Below are 6,000 nucleotides of genomic sequence, written 5' to 3' on the forward strand. Positions count from 1 at the left end.
CATCGTCCTTCAGGATCTTCCTGACCTGCCAACCGCTTTTGCTTACCTCTTTGGACTGATCTACTCTCTAAACCTTAAGTATCCAAAAGAAGTGAGGCACACTTTTGAAACTATTCAAAAGATTTTCATGGAACTTGGAAAGGATCTCCCTACAAGGGTCAGGTCCTTTAAAAACAAACTGCTTCAGTAAATTCATTTCTACTTCTGCAATCTCAGGCTGTAACAGTGAATATTTTATTGCTTGATTGTTGACAAACCACTGTAGCAGCAACCAGCCTGGACAAGAAGCAGAAGTTTAGCAGTGGAATAGGACTTGAAGGGTAGCATCTTGCCCAGTGTTTAATGTGAAATTTTGAAAGTGTACGTTTTAGACCCTGCAGTACATGCACATCTTTTGTGTAGCTAGTTAGCTGGTGATGTTGAATCTGGGACATTTTTAAATCCCAGAAGAGATTTAACTTTCACTTGGATTGTCACAAACACTTATCTACCTCTAACTTCTTTTCTCTATTTCTTTATTTTCTCCCCACCTGCCCATCAGTTGGTCAATTGTACCATGTTATGTTAAGAATGACATGTTAGGATAAAGTTGTGTAACAATTTACATTTTCTGATAATTTTGAGACTGATAGTTCTGAATTTAAGATGCTTTGTGTGTTATTGTCTGACAGATTCGTCAGTTCCACAGCTAAAGTGACGGTGTACATGCTATGTGAATACATCACCACAATTTGTGATGCGTGATAGTATAAAAACAGGTTATGTGGTAAGATTGGGACAGTTCTGGATCTCAGCAGTTCCAATTTACTTGACCTTGTTGGAAAGGTTTGAACTCAATAAACAAATGTAAACGTTGCATTTGTAATTAATTACACATCTAATGGAAATGAATTGAACTCGTTACCTTAAATTTTGATTGTACAATTTTACGTTACTCCACTAATCAGACTGAAATTTAGTGGATTGAATTACTCTTAGAATAAAGTCGACATTAAAAGTTTGAATTAAGGTTGTTAAAGTCTAAAATAATAAGTTACTTCAACTTGAAGTGGATTTAACAGAAGTAAGGATTTTAAGTTATTACAATTAAGAATTATAAGTTATATCCACCCTGAGTGAAGTTAACAAAAGTAAGAATTAAAAGTTGCAACAATGTGAAATTATAAGTCACATCAATTTGAAGTTGAGTTCACAGAAGTAAGGATTTAAAGTTATTACAATTTGAAAATATAGGTTTTGTCAACTCTGAGTCAAGTTAACAGAAGTAAGGATTCAATGTTGCTACAATGTAAAATTAAAAGTTACATCAACTAGGAGTTGAGTTATGACAACTTAGAATTGAAAGTTGAGCAAACTGAATCACAAAACTTAAAATGTTAAGTTTAATTGCCTAACTTAAAATTTTACTGAAGTTTGTTGCCTTATAATTTTGAGTTGACACAGCTTTTTATTTTTAACTGTGAGGGTGTGTGACGCTGATTGGATGACCAGTCTGATGGACTGTGGTATAAATGGAAAGATAATGGTTTTGCGACGTAAGGCAGCACACCACAGACTTTCCAAAATCTCAAGCAGTGGTTCTTAATCTAAATCGCTAAACAGCTGCATGCCTACTCTGGGTCTACATGATGATATAATCATAATGTTAATTACAGAGTATGACAACAATTCTGTAAATAATATGCTGATGAATGAAATGAAAGTAAAACCCAACATCCCAGTGTCTCAGTAAGCCTGGAGCAAGGTTTCTCCCTTTACACACCTACGCAACTATTAAACTTGTAATTATAAGTTGCAATGACTTGATTATCCTGTTTTATTGTGTGCTCCTGGTCATTTTAAAGTAGCATGACTCAAAATGTGTCTTGTTCACCGCTATACACTTTTATTTTTTGTGCCTGTCTTTTTGTGCCTGTGTATTGAAGCCTCTTACCCTGACATCTGCGTTATACAGCCCCTCTAGTGAATGTCAGGATATTAGTGCAAGTGCATGTCTGAAAGTAACTTCAGTATCTTCAGGAGTTGTACATGTGTACATATGAAACTGGACCTGCTTGTGTGGCTTGAAGAAGTTTCACCTCTCATCCAAGAGGCTTCTTCAGGTCTAATGGACTAGTGGGAGGTTTTCAGGTATTTAACATCCGTTGGTTTTTACAGATCTTAAGAGTTTTGATGTGACACTATGTTTACATGAGAGCTGCTTGTTGAAGTCCCTGCTAACTCCTAATTCCAACTAAAGTGGGTGCAGAACCAGTCTGACCAGAGAGTCATGCAACTGGAAAACAGTCTTAACGCCAGCACCGATACCGGTGATAAAACTCATCACTGACTCAACCATCAGAAACAACCACTTGAGCAACACAGGCCCTGTGCAAGTACAGATGTGAACGTATTCAGATAGCTATCTGATCTCGCCAGACCACATTGGGAGGAGGTCTGGACCTTCTACTCAGAAAAACCACATAACTTGATCTTCTTGAACAGAAATGATGTACGTGTTTGTTTGTATAGAGCGGGAAAGTGAGATTCGTTCACGAGACAATGTGGGGCCACATTTTAATACCAGGTGCGAATGTACGCATTCAGCTGTCCACTTGTGATCGGATCACAAATACCACATGTTAAAACCAGGTGTGTACTGGGCCACAGCTGCAGGACAACTTCGGCTAGGTGCCAGCCCCCCTCACCAGTGATAAAGCCCCTTCCAACCTCACCATACATGGAAAGAAGGCACTGACATTAGTGTAAAGACACTGGAACATCAGCAACCTACCGGCCAACAAAAGGAGATGCATAGTGGTACTGAACACACAGACTATCACACCAAGGTGACTGGTCTTCTCAGTTACACAACCAACAATGATCATACCAGCCGCTACAAAGGAAAAGTTGTTAACCAACAACAGAAACTGGAAAAGGACCAAGCCATTGACCATCAACTACCATCTTTACCCAGGGGAAGCCATTCCTTGCATCCCCTGGGTAAAGTTGTTAACCAACAACAGAAACTGGAAAAGGACCAAGCCATTGACCATCAACTACCATCTTTACCCAGGGGAAGCCATTCCTTGCATCCCCTGGGTAAAGTTGTTAACCAACAACAGAAACTGGAAAAGGACCAAGCCATTGACCATCAACTACCATCTTTACCCAGGGGAAGCCATTCCTTGCATCTATGGACTACACAAGGATGGAGCCCTACTCAGACCCATCATTAGCAGCATTACCGCTGTATTATAGAACATCGCCCAACACCATCATCCTAGCTCCCACTGGTTGGAAACTATATCACAAACTGATGTTGCCAACATGGCCAGAGACATAAGACTCGACCCAGATAAAACCGTGGTGTCATACGACTACATGCCTCCCACGACAGAAGCAGTTTAGAGGACAAGGAACCAACACCTGCAAGACAGCATCCTTCACAACATGTGCTCTGTTCAAACTCTGCCTGACTACCACCTACTTTTAATACAATGAAGGACAAGCAGAAACACAGGTGTGCCAAGGGCTCAACTTTGTCTCCTAGTGGCTAACCTCTAAATGTAGGAAGTGGAAACCAGAGCTCTGACCTCCTTCCCAGCAACTGCCCCCAGCCATTGGTTCAGATATGTGAACGACACCTGAGTCAAAATCAAAACACAGAGGGTTGATGCCAACTTAGAACACATCAATGCATTGGATAAAAATATTAAGTTCACCCGTGAGGATGAAAGAGGGAAAATTCTGGTCTTCTTGTATTGTGATGTTGCCCTTTGACCTTTTACTTCATAATTTCATTTTATTAGACATTTGTGTGAAATGTTGCCATAATTAGTGTATGGATTGTTGATTTAAACACATTTTGTGGGGTCGCAATGACCTTTGACCTCTGACCACAAAGTTCTAACCAGGTCATCCTTGAGCCTAAATGAACTTTTATTTCAGAAGTAATGAAATTCCCTCTCAATATATTGTGTTCATAAAAATGGGATGGACATGAGGCTTACCCTTACTTTTGACCTTTGACCAACAGAATCTGATTAGTTCCGCATACTGTGAACCTTTGTACCATAGACTGTACATAGAAATGTGTGTAGACTCCGGATCTAAAAAGTGAAGTCAATGCAATGTCTGAATCCTGCATTCTCTTGAAAGACCAGCAGAGGAAGACTTCCCTGGTTGCAAAAAGAAGCCCGTTCCGTTCATTTAAAAGTCTAGGAGAAAATTACCAGACTTCTCACTTGATTGATAATGAGAGTAAACATTTTCATACAGAGTTTATGGTCACAGCCGCTAGTTCGGGGTGTGGATACCGTGTGATTGACAGCTAGTGCCATCCAATGGGTGCAGGTGTAGGTCAGCGTGCGGTGTCCTCAAGCTCTCAGTAAGGTCCACTAAAATATGAGTTCCCTAACCAATGGATGAACTCACAGTGGGTAGCCGTTTGGTGTGTATAGCATATTTCCCCAAATTCTCTCATATTTTCCGCTGGACATCACCATTACAAGTTTGGGGCGGATGTTCACACTGTATGCTGACAGGCAGACAACCACACACAAATTCTCCATCCTCGCCTCTCGGACCATATCAAACAGTCTCACAGGCTGTATACGACCCACAAGCCAGAGGATTCCCACCCCTGTTCTAGAGTGTATCAGTAGTTGAAAAATGAATTGCTTCTGCATCATGTTGATGTATTTGAACCAAGAAACAGCAAAACTCAGGCCTCGTCTGTGTTTTTTTCTGTCTAAGAGTGGCTTATAATGAAAAAAAGAGAAACTAGATGAGAGCAGATGTTTAAATACACACATTATTTTTACATGTATTCCTTCGTACAGTGAGAGTCAATCAGTTTCTCTCACAAATACACAATTAGTCATTTCACTGAGAAAAACATGTTACTGATCACACTATACCGTGAAAGTCCCTCGAAGGCAAAATAAACATTGGTTTTGGCTGGATGAAGCAATTCTACGGGATGGGTGAGTCTACAGCACGGGAGGTGTTACTTCAGATATTGCATCACAATGATGACGGAGAGCCTCTCAACTCTCAAAGACTGCCTTCTTGTAAACTTTCACTTCCCCTACGGGCAAGTTGATGTTGAAGTTGAAAGCAGTGTGGAGGAGGTGTGGAGGAGGTTTGTAAAGTGTGTGGGCATGAAAAAGTGCAGTGTCATTGCTGAAACAGCTAACGTGTGGTGACTTTTTAGCTGAATTATCATCTGCAATTTCCGCACAATAAATTGAAAAAAAAAGCTTTATTTATAAGTATTTAACATCATAATAAATACGTTTAAAATGTATTTTAAACGTCATAATATTAAGAAATTAAGTGCAAAGAAAAAAGAAACACGCATGTATCGTGTGTAACCATACAAACACTTCTATATATAAATGGCGACATACATTGCAATCTGTCAGTTTTTGTAGTCTGACTAGATCCAGGCTTATAGAGGACTAGATAGAATACCAGGTTTCACAGAAAATTACCAATAGGCATTAAGATACACAAAATTTGAGCCTTTTGAATATCTGAAACTTATTTTTTATGTCTGACTTGAAAGCATTTTAGTTTGTTGTGTTGTGTAAACACAAAGTGGCAGAGTGATCACAAAGTGATCCCCTCTTAGAACAATTTCAGTGTGAAAGATCGGGTACAAAATCCCCAGTCCTCATTTTGAGTTCATTCAAAAGTTCAGCTATAGACAACATGAGTTTCAGTCAACTGTGTTTATGTGGGCGTGATGCAACAGTAATAAGATGCACTTGAAAATATATAAACCCAATACATAAACCCTCTGTTCTTATACTAATAACAATACCGATTCCCAACACACAGTAGTAAAACGATAGGTTTCGGTTCACCTGTGAGTAAAATCACATAAAAAAAATTATTAAACACATATATATATATATAATCAAACATTTTATTACAGAAAGCAAATCATTTTTTTTTACAGTATTTATACCATATTAAAGCCTATACATATTATACCATTTCTATTTTACAACC

The sequence above is a fragment of the Hippoglossus hippoglossus genome, chromosome 4, assembly GCF_009819705.1.
Source record: "Hippoglossus hippoglossus isolate fHipHip1 chromosome 4, fHipHip1.pri, whole genome shotgun sequence".
NCBI lineage: Eukaryota > Metazoa > Chordata > Actinopteri > Pleuronectiformes > Pleuronectidae > Hippoglossus > Hippoglossus hippoglossus.